Source organism: Lissotriton vulgaris, chromosome 6, assembly GCF_964263255.1.
Source record: "Lissotriton vulgaris chromosome 6, aLisVul1.2, whole genome shotgun sequence".
NCBI lineage: Eukaryota > Metazoa > Chordata > Amphibia > Caudata > Salamandridae > Lissotriton > Lissotriton vulgaris.
The window spans coordinates 1,516,633,291-1,516,648,619 of record NC_141694.1 but is presented as its reverse complement, the minus strand read 5'-3'; the positions used below and the strand labels follow the sequence as shown (position 1 = coordinate 1,516,648,619).

At 42.5% G+C, this 15,329-nt stretch overlaps 1 pseudogene; it reads right to left on the bottom strand.

The window, feature by feature from the left end:
- Positions 1–13,646: 13,646 nt before the first annotated feature.
- LOC147709087 (small ribosomal subunit protein uS8 pseudogene) lies at positions 13,647–14,039 on the bottom strand (annotated as a pseudogene).
- Positions 14,040–15,329: the final 1,290 nt, after the last annotated feature.

Sequence of the window (15,329 nt, the reverse complement as noted above, 5' to 3'; positions counted from 1 at the left end):
CTGCTGGGTCATAGCGTTGGCGGCGCAGAGGTCCAGGGTTCCTGATGCTGGTTGCGGACGGGTCGCAGACGGGTGCAGACGTGCTTGCCTTTGACGCGCCTTCGGTGCACCAGCGGCGCACCCGCAGTGGCCGCCATTAAGTAGGGGTCGGGGAGGGCTGGACAGCTGGGAGGCGGGGAGGGGAGCTGGATTGGGCCGGTCAGGCTGGAGGGGGGGGGCGCTGGGGCAACAACGGCGGGGAAAGGTAAAGGGAGGAAAGAAGGGATAAAGAAAAAAGGGAAAATAAGCTGAAATAAGGCACAAAAGAGCAGAGATGCAGAAAAGAGCAGAAAGGTGAAAGATAGAAAGGGTAAAAAAAAACGAGTGAAAACGAGTGAAGGAGCAGAGGGAGAGAAAGGGAAAATGGGCAGAAATAAGGCACAAAAGAGCAGAGGTGCAGAAAGGTGAAAGATAGAAAGGGGGAAAAAACGAGTGAAAACGAGTGAAGGAGCAGAGGGAGAGAAAGGGAGAATGGGCAGAAATAAGGCGCAAAAGAGCAGAGGTGCAGAAAGGTGAAAGATAGAAAGGGGAGAAAAACGAGTGAAGGAGCAGAAAGAAAGAAAGGAGACAGAGGTCCACTGGACCACCAGGGATGAGGCGCAGGGAAACCTGCGGGTGGAGGAGGGCCTCGATCACCAACACTGAAGAGTGCAGGGGCACCTCACTTCATGGTGGAGCTGCGAGGGTGGGAGAGCAATTTCACTGACAATGAGTCAGTGGTCTTGCTGTCAGAATCTTGATCTTCATTGTTCCAGTTCCTGATGGGCCTTCCTTCATTTGCATGAAGTGCAAAATATAAGCATTCAGCTTGGGACGGTACTAGGATTAAATTGTTATTGGCTCAAAGTGTTACAAAGTGTTGCAAGCGCCGTTTATTATAACATCTTCTCAGAAAAACACAGAAACTCATATCAAACAATTATGAACAGCTTTTAAAAAGCATATTTTGAGCACTATAACATCATGTGCGCCAAGACACTTGCATCAGGGTGCCAAACATTCTGGGGAACAAAAAGTGCTGAAAATTAAGCCACATTTCAAATGCAACCGACAAAGTAATGATAAACTTCAGAACTCTCTAAAATCTTCGAGATTCTCTGTGTATGTGCCAAACATTTATGGAATCCAAAGGCAATTTAGCAGGTGAACAGATCTTGTCCAAGTTTTATAATGTTTGAAAACGAATGCCAGAATCTGTCCTAAATTAAAAAAAGTAAAACATAGTTTGTCTGTCTGTTAACCACCTCAAAAGTCCAAAAGATATCCATTTATACGAAGGTATGTGTAAAAGGGAGGTACAACAAAAATCCGGAATAACACAGCATTTGGAAAATAGCATACTTTGTATGCGTTTATTTGTATTTCTCCAATATTTTAGCCGTCACCTGGGTCTAATTAAGTTTACAGTTTACAGAACATTTCTTTTAAAATGTTTGCAACAACACTTTCTACATTGGAATTCCCAAAAGGCAAGCGTCCGCCATCGCCAGCAGTTTCCCACGCCCCCATTGCAAAACAATGATGTTGTTCAAATGTAATACAGGAATTTGTATATTGGTGGGGACAAGGGGGACAGTTTAGATTGTCACCAGTATCTTTAAGGAGTTGCACTGAAAACAATAGCGCCCCAACAGGCAGTGTTGCTTGGTAGGATGTTACTAATGACGAGGTTTTTGCAGCAGTTAAAAACATGGCTAAATGAAAGATTCCAGGTTTTTGATGGCTTGTCCAGCAAGTTTAAAGTGGCATACCATAATTGGCTGTTCCTGGGGCTATTAAAACATTTAACTTTGTAAGGCAGCTATGTCCCTTCCACCTCCCTGCCCAGCTAGGGAAGTCCTGCTGGTGACATTGCATAAGAAGGGGAAGGATGTGTAAGATGTAAGAGCATATAGACCCATTTTCAATGCTTAATGTTGATAAGATGTTGAGCACTATCCTTGCCTCTAGGCTGTACCCTCTTTGCAAGGGTTGATACATCCTGATCAGTTCCGGTTCATCCAGGGTAGGATTATTGCTATGAACATTACAAGGCTGAAAGGTTTATTATCATGTGTGGTGGCCTTGAACCTGGAGGCCATAATATTAGCTATCTGCTTTGAAAAAGATTTGAGCACGTTCAGGTGGAAATATCTTTATGAGGTAATGGCACTAATGGTCCCAGGGAGGAGGTTTAGAGGGTAGTGGACAGCTACATCTTCTGACAATTACCTCATGCACCTCACTAGGTTGCTGGTGATTTTGGTAACATTTGACTCAGTGGGAAACTAACAGCAACTCATACTGGGCTACATGTGCATCTTGGGGTGGCATCTCAAACATAATCATTAATCCCTACAACATAATACAGACTATTAGTGTGACACAAAGTGCATCTATATAACAATGATGTATAACAATTACAATAGAAGCCTCTTTGTAAACTAATTGACATTTCTTTGTTGCAGATGAGCCGGATATGATTTCCATCTCATCTCCCCCCACCCTAAAGATCTCCAACCAAACCATCTTGAAAGAGGTACAATAGGGTACACATATGTACACAAGCCATTATTGAATATACTTTTGGGATCCTCAAGTCAAGATTCAGCTCTCTTGACTGTACAGGTGGTGCTGGTGTTCTCCACAGAAGTTATGTTTAATATTGTTGCAACCTGTGGCATGTTGCACAACATTCCTATGTAACAGGGCTTACATATAGATCTTTACTCAGTTCTAATTCCACATCCAGGTGCCCGGGTGTTATACAGAATAGAGGTCAGGGAATGCAGGTGCAGGATTGGCTATTCAACTAATTTATCTCTTGAGATGCTAGTTGGGTTATTGCATTTGTGTGTTTGGACAGTCTCTGGTCAATGATGAATGGTAGAAGACTTACATGCTGCCCATATATATACCATTCTGAAACAATTCTGTTCGCTTTATGATATGTTATCAACTAATATGCTTTGCTCATATTTAAAATGCATTGCCTCTTCTTTTTGACAAACATTCTACCACGTATCCTTAACCACACAAACTCTCACATATTGCACTTATGTTTTAGGGCAAACATACTAAAATCCTTGCTTAACATTCATATATTAGGTAGTCAATCAATGTCAGTGTTTATTTAATACTTAGTCTGGTACCTTAAATGCATGCAGTATGTCTTCTTCCTCATTGAGGAGGGTTCCCATCTAGATGTGGAGCCTGCTGCTTTTTACTCTATTTTAACCCAAAACAAAGCTGAGAGACTTGATGAGAAAGCCCTACCCATTCTGTGAGGCAGAATTAAACATAATTATACAGGGGGTCATCAATCCTCACATTTATGAAGTCCAGATACCCAGTTGAGCAATGCAGCACAGGCCCACAGCTTGAAAGACATTGTGTCACACTGCAGTAGAGTGGTTGGCCACACCTGGCAGGGAAAGCTGCCAAAAGCACTAGGAGAACATTAGTCATTTGGCCGGCATTAAGCACATGACATTATGGACTGGTCCTGCCAGCTTCATTTTCAGCACCCCTCGATGATACTACTGTAATAAAGGGTCCAGAAAGCTGCCTGACTGACCCTTCATGCTCAGATGAATGAGTTTGAGCAGAGAGATGATAAGTATACATTAATATGTGTCACTTAAGTGCACATGTGGATTGATAGTGGAGTCCTGTCATGTGTTCACTGTGAGCTTTGTTATACTATTCAGTGTTATATTTAACATGTATTTTGTGGCATGCCATGTTTGTAAGTTAAACTTTAGTAACATGTATGTTTGTGTTTGTTTTATTTGGTTTATATAATCTTAACATTGAGGAAACTCTTTGACATGCTCGGCAATTCTGTTAACACAAAAGTTAAAACCCAAAATTTACATTTGAAATCTGTGATATTTCCATTTTTACTTTATGTGATGCTGACAATGTGTACCAGTACCTTACTTTCTAACCACCATATAATTGCTACCTTATACATTTAACGTTCACACAATTAATTAATAATGTGTGGAAGATTTGGTGTACAAAATCTAGACCAGTTCAGCATGCTTTAAAATGGTTAGTAGCCAATATGTGTAACATGTGGAAAACCTACATTTTAAACAGTCTAACGTGGATTTTTCGAAAAACATAAACTCTTATTACCCCTCTTTCATCCTTTGAATCACTGTTTTTGCAGATATGTTATTAATTTTCCAATTTAAATATCTGACATAACCAACTTTTGACTATGAAAGCAGAGGATAGTGACACGTTTGTTAAATCTCCACGTTGGCAGTACTTATACAATAGGGAAAATGTTCCCTTTTAGACTGAATTATGTCTATATCCATTATTGATTCAATGTTTTCAAAAAGCATTTATTTTTAGGTCTCGCCTAGCGACATAGCGCATGCGCTGCGCGCCTTGGCGAGATCTATTGTTGTGGCTTTTTCGGCGGAAGGGGGTCAGGAGATGTGCACTCGTGCCTGCCCGGACAGGAGTAGTGCACGCGCGTCTCTTTTGCTCGCGGTGTCTCTATGCAAATATAAAGCAACAAGCGAAGTTGCTTCTGTGCGCTGTGCGTGCTTTCACTTTTGTTTTTAATAATGACTGTCGCTGCCACCACACCACTCGCAGGATGCTGCCCTTGAGCAATGGCAGCACACAGGCGCAGGAGGCGTGGACTCAGTGGACCCAAAAACAGCTGCGCTTCACCTGGGCGCAGGCTGGTAAGGTCTATGTATTTCACAGTACACCTCTCTATGCAAATATAAATCAACAAGTGAAGCCGCTTCTGCGCGCTGTGCATGCTTTCACTTTTGTTTTTAACAAGTTGTGCCAATCTGCTTAATAGTGTGTTGTCTTTTTATGTAATGTGTAACATACCCCAGTCTTCTCTGCACAATGCCTTCCCCACTAACCCGGTACCCCTAAGTTAATGGTTGATTGTAGCGTTTATAATGTGCCATGTAATCCCATAGTGATACAAAATGCTGCGACAAACTGTGTGGCCTTCAATGTATATTCATAAACAATAAAACTTACACAAAAATTTAACAAAGCTTATGTTCAGAGCCAGCTGCTCTTCTCTCACAGCTGACATGCTAAGTGCGCTCGAACCATATCGCAACTTACAGGGAAGTGTTGCTTGTTACTGCTTTCTCCTGTACAAAGGCCTATCGAAACCGGTGCAGCCACAGAACAGGCAATAAATAATAGACTTGGACGACTGCCCGAATAAGTTCAGAGGACATGTGTTTTTGGTGTCCGATGGGGGAAAGAGCAGACTGTGTGGGCCTGCCTGGTCATTATTCTTTGACCTCACTTTCTATGAATCCGTAATGTTTCGAAGCAGTGCTGGGTGTGGCAGGGGTTCAAGATTTTTCATGGCTTGTCAACATATTAAGAGCAGTTCCTTTTGCCATGACGGGTGCAGCCGTCCTGAGAAAAAGCTCCGAACCACCCCTCGAGCTGCCAATCACTTCCATGTGTTTTGCTCTGCTGCAGGGGTTCTGCTTTGACTCTGACTTCTTCCGCGGCTACTTGCCTTTGTCCAGGACAGGCTGGGGAGATAGAGTTGAATTCGAGCATGAACATGGAAGAAGAGCCTGGCTGCACACCTGTAGCTGGCTATGAGAGCATTGCAATGTATCAGAGCCCCAGGTGGGATGCGATATGTCATCATATACAGCTAGAATGATTGCGCTATATGAAAGCGGCCACACATGTGGATCTGTTGAGTGACATGTTGCATGCAGCCTGGTTGCCAACAAGTTTTGATAACACTGCAGTGTGTAATGTTGTTTTTTTATGATCCATTATATATAACATATAGGTGCCTTCACAATCCAAGCTTTAGGTAGCAGCTGGCGTCTCATGAATGTTCTTCTCTGGCAGTTACTGTTACCTCTTGACAGATTACAGGATCTGTTACCACCAGACTCCGATAGGATATGGCTCAGATATGAGCAGAGTTTGTGACGGGAAGGGGGGCATACAGATTGGGGTGGGACGCCAGACTTTGGTGGTGCCCAGCTGTGACGGGCCCAGCTCCGGTTCATTGGGTGTATTGTGACATCCTTTTGCACATGTGTCGATGCTTCCCTGCTCTCCCTCGGCTGTGTGATGTTAGATGGAATGCTGTGTATGACACAGTGCTTGTGGGCACCTTGTTAAGCAATGGGTGGAGCAAGGCAGAACAGGATGGACACTGACCTTGGTCGGGCTTTCCTACCCAGTCTTGTAACATTGGCACCTGTCCTTTGTTTGGAATGTTTCTTCACTCCTGCTTACAGACCAGAGTAACTTCAGTTTGGGCAGACTAATGGGAAGACTTCAAGGCATATCATTGAAGACACACTGGTGTAAAGTCAGAGATTCAAAAGTAGATATCTTTATCGAGTTGAAACACCAAAACAAGCCAGAGGCTGGATGGCCTTCCTTCCAATCCAACTGCACCAAGTATACTGGCTGAAATCTCCAGAACACTCACTTGCAAGAAGCAGTTTACAAAGGAAAACAAGAAGGCACACAAGGTCCCGAATAACATAATTTATAATTAAAGTTTAAGTAAATATATAAACAATTTAAACAAAACATAACAATCGGTTGCAGTAGAAATATTATTTCCCCTCTAGGACTCTTCAGGCTGTGAGTTTCTTTTGGGACATCTCAAGGCTTCAAAGGTACATTAACTTGTTGTAATCACAATAGATGTCAAATCCGAAGATGAGAACCAGATTCCTATATTTCTCCATTCACCTTCTTTCAAACTAAGACTACTGTCAGTGGACAGAAGAAGGAAGGGCGCTTGTGGCAAAGACAGGACTGTCTTACCTGTGGTTAATTAAAGAGGTTCTGTCATTGGAAGGGCTCCTTCTTGGTTAATGTGTCAGTTGTTCTTGAAGGTATCTCAAAATCACTGTGGCACAGCAGGTAGGCAGTTCTGGATTCTGGTTGGCTCCTCCTTCTTCGAAGGTGCTTTCTGTCCCGGTGGCTCTTCAGTAGGCAGGCAGTACCTTAGACACACCTTAGATAAACTTGGTGCCGCATGGGAGGGGCAACAGCCCAAATGGAAGCACCAGCACACAAGTCAAACTGGGCAAAAGTCGTCAAAAGCTTGGTCATGATGAGCCCAGGATTCTAGTCTAGCTTTCTTTATGTAAGAGCTGGATATGCGTCTTGCTTCCAAACAGTGAGCATTCTTGCTTTCAAAATCCTGGCAAGTGGTGGTGTAGCACAAAGATGGATTCACAGGCTTTCCCCTTAAAGTGGAGCACTAGAATAATTATTAGTGCTGGAGCTGCCTGGGTGAATAATGTACTGTGTATTCAAGTTCCGAGCCAGACAGTTGTAAAGAAAAACTTTGAGGAAACAACGTGTTTACAGGGAAGAGAGGAGTTCTTTCTGAACAAGTGTAAAAATCGGTGCCACCTAATCCGCCACCCTGGGACACAGGTGGTATTGCTGACAATGAAAGGTGGAAAATGGTCTCTCCAGCGCACATCCCTGAAGCATGTGGCTTCAAGTATGCAGACGAGTCTCTGTCAAGTGTAGAGTTAGGTAGCCACAGTGGATTTCATTTGGTGGTTGGTAGTCTACATCCCTACATAGGACGGAAAATCGGGACCCCAAATACTTTTATTTGCTATTACACAACCTTTGCTGAAAACGTCAAACTCTGACAGGATGAAAGGAGGATTTGTATATACTCCTCGCGCTGGAAGAGTTTAACTTTGCCTAGTGGCACATAGGTGGTCAGATTACTTGTGATACACTGGAGTGTACAATATGGGGTTTGCAATTCATTCATAAAATTATGGCTTTTAATTGGTCAATAGGCTTAGTGGTCTCTCCTTAATAACACCTTTTCTCTTCTTGTAACCTCCTCTGAGGACACCCCCTGTTACATGTGTTGTTACTCGGTAGGCTTTAAATAGAGCCTGAGAGCACTATTTTCTTAAATAGCCTTGTCCTGCCTGCTTTTGCAGGTAGGGCATGCTCTCCCTCTATGCTTGATTTTTTCAAATGTATCCAGTGCGGCATGCCTCAGCAAGAATATTGGCAGTGACACTTTTGTTATTTGCTGGCCGATCGCGACCGCATGCCTTACTTTTTCTGTTTCTTTACAACAAAAAATGTTTACAATGGTGACACAAGCCCTTTAGCTTTAAACTTCTAAAGCTAAAGTGCAGGTGCCGCGATTGCTTTAAAAATAAACAAATTGAAAAAAAAGGGCAATTTTTCCCCTATTTGTTTACTTTAAGCAGTTGCAGCACCAGTGCGTTGGCTTTAGATGTTCAAAGCTAAAGTGTGGGTGCCACCATTGTATCAAAAGTGAATAAATAGGAAAAAAAAAGCATGCAGCCGCCATTTTTTTTCTATTCGCTTACTTTTGTTACAATTGCAGCACCGCACTTTAGCTTTCAACATCTTAAGCTAAAGTGTGGTGATGAGATTGCTTAAAAAGTTAAGAAATAGAAAAAAAGTTTTTTCAATTTCTTTAGTTTTGAAGCAATCGCAGCACTCGCACTTTAGTTTACAATATTGTAAGCTACAGCGCAGGTGTTACAAAGGTTTCGCATATACAGCAGTTTGAGCTATTGACATTGTAATTGATAAAGCCTTTTATTTATGTGTTTATAAAACCTGCACGCTGTGTTTAAGCACCATGTGCACATTTTGTAAATAAATAAAACCATTATCATTTACAATGCCAATAGCTCAAAATTGCAAATGCGAGACCTATTGCATTGCCAATGCGTGTTTCACAATACTTTTCGGCAGACGGGTGTAGCCAAGGAAGATCACTGCAGGGTCAGGTGCAAGAACCTAGATCCTGGACTCAGAGGACTGCATGGCAATCAGTCACTGCCAGACAAGAGAAGAAACTTAACATCAGCATGGGTAATGTGCCCACCCAGACACTAATATGATCTGTCACCAAGTGATGTCCCAAGAGCAGCCCCCCTCACCATCTGGGGCTGCATGCAGCCCCTCCTTAACTCCAGAGGCTTCATTCCATTCAGGGCTGCCAGCTGCAACCCCTGCCCATGTACCACCTCCTTCTCCCAGTGCCCGCTCATAAGAACTAGACTGCCCCCAAGTCTGTATATCCCTCTTGTGCATACCATTCCCTTCCCCCTGAATATCTGTCCTTGGCTTCTCTCCAGGAAGGCTTGAGGACAAACAGAGAAGTTTAGTGAGCTATCTCTCAGAATATCTGGGACTTAGTTGCTGGGGTTGCGATACTCTGAGAATAGTCATTGAACAGCTCCAAACTTTATATGGCCTCAAGACCTCCTTCAAAGCAGGTCTCGTGTTTTGCCCATCCTTAACTTCTCAGTGAGCCCTGTTTCCCCTCCTACACCTCTCTTTCATTCTTCCTGTGTGATGTCTGGTCCTGCCACGGCCAACCACTTGATGTCCATATCTGAGGAGGAATTAAACTTATGTGAAGACCAGGAATGGGGATGGCCAGGAACTTAGGGCCCTAAGCAATGAGCATGTTCACAACAAACCCTTTCTCTTCAGGATTTGACTTTATTATGATCAATCTTCTAATGCAGTGGATCTTAACTTGTTGGTCTAGGAGCAACTGATCACAACACTAATTAACTGATTAATAAAGTATATATAGAAGTTTTTGAAACTTATATATGTGAAGAAATTAAGTTGGTATCATTATCTCAATTTATGAAAGCAGCACAAGTAAAGCAAACAGAATCTAGTATTGACTATTGGTAACCTCAACTGAAACAGCAATGGTATCTACTGACAAAAAAAGAACATGGCTGAGGAGTAAAAAAGACACCGTTTTATCCTATAGTTTTGCATATTGATTTGTATTTTAGAAAAAAAATAGATTTTGGAAAGTTCCATCTTTCCCATTAAAATTAAAATTTAGATTTTCCAGTTTTTTGTATTTGTGAATTTAAAAAAGTCCCTAATTTGGGACTTTGTTTGATGCATTTTTATAGTGTTTTGAGGTTCAAGTCAAAGAAAATGCTTAAGCCGGTGTAATTGACTTCCAGTAGTTATTCACTGAGTATCCACGGTGGTCAGAAAGATACAAACCACTGTTCTAATGCTTCCAAAATTTGCCCCCTCTCGACTCGGTAGAAGAGCACTTTAGGGTCAGGGAGTTTTCACCTAAAACAGCTTGTCTCTTCATTCTGATTTGCTAAAGTTCAGGAAAGCTCTAAAAATCTAGTGTTAAAAATAATAAGCATGTTGTTGCATCACAAACACTACTGCTGACATCTATTATCACCAGGACGCTATCCTAGGCAACAGAGAGCTTTAGAAATCTAGTAATAATAATAATAATAATAATAATAATAATAATAATAATAATAATAATAATAATAATAATAATAATAATAATAATAATAATAATGATACAAATAATTTGTGTCTGTGGACTCTAGTTTTTGAACTTATTATGAACTATTGACTGTTTTCTTCCCCTTTGTATATATACTGGTTCTGTTGATATTTCCTGACATGCTATTCTTTGCCCAACCCCTTTTACTGCAGCATTTCCCCTTTTATTTAAGAATCCATTTTACAATTATGTATAATTTTAAAACTCACACAACAGTCCCGTTCTTATTTTTACAAAACTTACTGTATAATGCATTTTATGTCAGCTAAAAGGAAACTTTTAATTAGTTAAAATATGTTTTTCATATCAAAATGTAGGTTATAAATGCATTACACTTTGAAAGTCAACAAAAAATAAAACATGTATAACACTTTCTATGTAATGAATCCAACATTAAACATTCAAACAGATGAATGTTTGACACAGGTTTGTTAACCTTAAAGTGTACAGATTTTTAGGTCTCGTGGCGTTAACCGCGCGAAAGCGCGGTCTCGCCAGAGACCTATTGTTACCGAAGCAGCTTTCCAGGAGACAGAACCTGGCCACGCGCATGGCGATCGGAGCGGACCACGCGTGCGCAAACGCGCACGCTGTGGCCGTCTCCTGTCTCCTGGGAAGCTCCAAAACACACGCATGCGCACACACAGAGACACACACACGAGCGCCCATGCACGCATGCACGCACACATACATACAGAGACATACCTCCCCCCGTCGCACACATACACACACGCGTGCACACACACACACACCAGTGCACCGAGCCCCCCCAGCCGTCGCACACATACACACAAGTGCACCGGGCCAGGCACTCCGTGGGCGCGGGCTTCCAAAGACGGAAGTCCCACCCCACAACCGGTTTCGTTTTTGCTCATTGTCCAGTGCGCGCGGAGGGGGGACAGTGATTAACGAAGAGATGCAGCTTTAAATCCCGGTACATCCATCCCTGCAGTTTAGTCTGAGAAGACTTCACAGAGCAGCGGAGCTAATCCGGGCTTCGAGGCTCTTAGCTCTGACCCCAGCAGCAACCCCACGCTACAGCACTCAGAACTATAAATTATTTCTTATTTATTCGCGAGGGTGGACTGCTGGCTCGTAAAATCCACTCTGGGACACCATTTGTTTCACATGCAAAGTAATGCAAAGGGGGGAGGGGCGCACTCGATTCAGATGTTTCCTTATCACACAAAACATGAGCGCTGGAGGTAACAATCTGCTTCCTTCGTCGCCCCCAAGTTGTTTGGTTTCTGCAGTGGGACCCTTCAGTAGGAAGCAAGGTTGTCACGACCAGTTTGGCTGACGCTGGATTAATAAAACACTGCATTTTCAGGGTTCAGTGGCCCTGGTGTTACTGCACCTGCTGCACCCATTGTAACTATGCCTCACAACTGAACTGGATCCGTTTCTCTTGGGAGCGTATTCCTTGGAGATGTGGCAGGACAAAAGTGCCAGGGTTCTGCACACAGTGCCGCCTCTGTCCATCTATGTGAGAGGGATCCCATACTGTACATAATAAGGATATTGCAAGGGACCTCGGCTTCCGTTTACAGATAAAGGATGTGTTTGTGCAATGCAGTGATAAACCGCACGCGAACGGAAGGCCAGCAGTGACAAAGCAAAGCAGCAGAACAACTGTGCATCCACCAAGGCCAATTCCAAGCGTGTCCAACAACTGGCCTTGTGACCTGAGCATCGCCACCCCCGATCCTGGCTTTAAAACCAGCAGCATCGAGCTTACAGTTTGCAAGCATTACCTTTAAAACCCCGGCATGCATCTGATCAGCACCCGGAGTCAGTCTCACTTCACTCTCCTTCATGCATGCCCCAAATCATTCCTGTTCAGACAAGTCGAGAAAACTCTGCCTATATTCTGTCAGAAAGAAGTCTAGACAATGACAAAGACAGGCACCTAACAATTCAAAAGACATGAAAACAAAATACGAATAGATATCAGCATGAAGAACCACAATATATAAAGGGACCCTTGACCCTGATGGTACACTGGAATATTGCTATGAGGGCCCCCATGCAGGCTCTGCGAGAGCTTGGTGGGTTCAATGCCGAGGTAACGATGCCGATAAATGAGTGCATTAGATTTATAGAGAAAGGCGCTACTCCACCTTTTAACGCGCCAAGCAAACAAAGGATGTAGGATGTAAGTGCCTTCTATGGGCACTAACAAATAATGGGGTTATGAGCAAATACGCGTTGACAGGGCTGTGAGGAGAAAGGCTCCAACAGCCTCTAATGTACCAGGCAGCAATCCCATTAGTGGACGCTGATTGGATCTCTCTCCTGTCCCTCAGGGTCAGGCTGAGAGGCCCGGCAGGTACTAACAGGTGATCAATAGGTGTCAGATCATGGGCTGCAAATCCCCATCTGGGGTGAGGTCTGATTACATTATGGAACGCGCACGTGGCCCTTTGCGGCTGGATCGAACAGGCTTCTGTTTTTCTGTAGATTTTTGTACCATGTGTTTGAAGTGGCGAGTCCGACGCACTCTGTGATAGAACTTGGGTTTCTAATGGTAGTGTGCATTTAAACACCAGTGTACCGTGCTTCAGTAGACAAAAGATGGCAGGCCCAAAGGTTTTCTTAGGAACTCACTGCTACCGCCAAATGCTGTGTTCCGTAATACCGAGATTGACGAATATTGATTCTACCGCATGCCTCTTTCTTCCACCACCTTCAGCAACAACTAACAGCTACCAAAAAATCTTCCTAAAGCAATACAGACTTTCATAACAAATTTATGCAACACATTGTTATATACACTGCCAATAGCTCAAACTTTAATGCTGCGAGACCTATTGCATTGCAAATGCTTGTTATTAATTGAAAATGCTTACAGTGAATATGTTAGTGATAATGATGGATAGATTAAATAGCTGAATTAAGGGGTTTCTCCTGCTACTCCGCCTATGCAATGTTATTGGGCAATATGATTGAGACTGTTCTTGTGTTGTGAATGGGTGAGTGGGAGGTGGTTGAGGTGATGGCATAGTAAATTTAAGTGGTGGAGGCAGCGTAGGTGTTACAGGTATAGGTAGTGCAGGTGTAGGTGGTGACAAAGTTCTGAAGTTGGCAGGGGGTGTATCCCTCTGACATTGAGGTGCCTCTGTTGAATCTCATTCCTGTGTTGGCCATGAAGATTGATATCAGCATTTTTTGCCTATTTCATCTATCATCTTCATGACCAAACTGGTGCCTTACACTCCTTTCCCTCAATTTTTTACAATTTATTAGTCTGCCTTTTTACATTCTAGAAAAAGAATCCCATGATGTTGCCTCCTCTAAGTTTTCGCCTAGCTTCTTCTTGGTTCATGATGCCAGCTGACATGGTGAGAACAGTGTACCCAAACTGACGAGATGGCAACAGATTGTTCTGCCACTTTTCCAGATGCTTCAGTTGCACATCAAACCGTGGACTAATTACACCACACTTGTTTAGTCTGCCAGTGAGGTTCACATCAATTTTCCCAGCTCAGTGATCATCAATGATTTCAAATTCACTAATGTAACCATGTTTCATCATCACAGTTATGAAACGCATGATCACTTTTGAGCATGGCCTGATCAGAAACTGGCGTTTTCCACATTTTTCTGCACTGTTAATGCTTTTCAGAGCATCTGCAAGAACATTCATGCACACCATGGTGCCGATGTGAATGAGGCAAGACCACGACGGGCTACACCTCGGTCCTTAACGTTATGTAATAAGATGTTCTTGCTGCATCTTTGACATGTCTTGGTAACATTCCACAATGTTATTTAAGGTATGGGTCTGCCTGTCAATCATATGAGGGAGTCCTTTAAGACTGGCAGCTATTTCACCGAGAGTTGTCCCCATAGCAAGAATATTTTCCCACCCATGTGACTGAGGTTTTTGAAACTGGTCATCCTCCTCCTCTTCTTGTTGAGCAGTACTGGCAACTGATATTGTAGCGTGGAGGATGATTGGATTCTTTCATCAGATTGTCTGCTGTTCTCTGCTTGTAGATAGATCAGCTTCATCATCCATAGCAATGTTCCAAGTGCTTGGAAGATGTTTTCAAAAGATGAAATACATCATATCCTGTTTTCAGTCAAATTTCAACACAGTACATTATTAAACATTGGTCAGCAAATAAATAACAAAGTTAGTACCATCTGAAAATAAGTCAAGGTATGCAATTAAGAACTGATCCATGTGTGGAATTCTCATATTTCAACAATATGATCTCACCTGTTACAGAGATGAACTTTTTAGAAATCTCCTTTGAGGTCAGCTGAAACTAGGTCTTTGTAGTTGGTGTTTCCAAAGTATCTTCAGATCCAACAGCTATAGAGATGAGAATTAAGTTCAACTGAAATTGTAAATCTGCAGAAATGATCACTGCCAAAAATGCTGACATATTAGAGATATACACAGGAAAATGTACACCACCAGAATTTTTACTTTTAACGTTTGATAAACTCAAAAACTAAATATAGATGAATTTGTGAAAGGAATAATGATGAGATGTAAAAGTTAAGAACATAGGTTCACAAACTTACCTGATAGACGGCTGATAGACTGCCTAGAAGCAGCTGCCAGGATGTTCCCTGATGTCATCATTGTAGATGGTCTTATGGTGGATACCGTGGATATTTATGACAGAAGTTGACAGGGAGAGTAAGGCATGCATAGTGGAGTAACTTATTGTAAAATCATACAAGAAGATTCTTGGTATGTGGTTTAATTTGTTATTTTAAAAATCACAAAAACTGTTGTCCTGCAAGTTAAAACTACCCTTACATTGCCAAGACTAAAGCGATGTGAGACAAAAGGCATAAAGCTATTCAGTCAGTGAAATAAAATGAGACTACACCCTTAGGCAAAAGAGAAGACATTTAACTTACTAGTGAGTATAATCTATTTGCTGTATGGTGACAGTCCAGGCGTTGGTTTCTACTTTTCAGTACG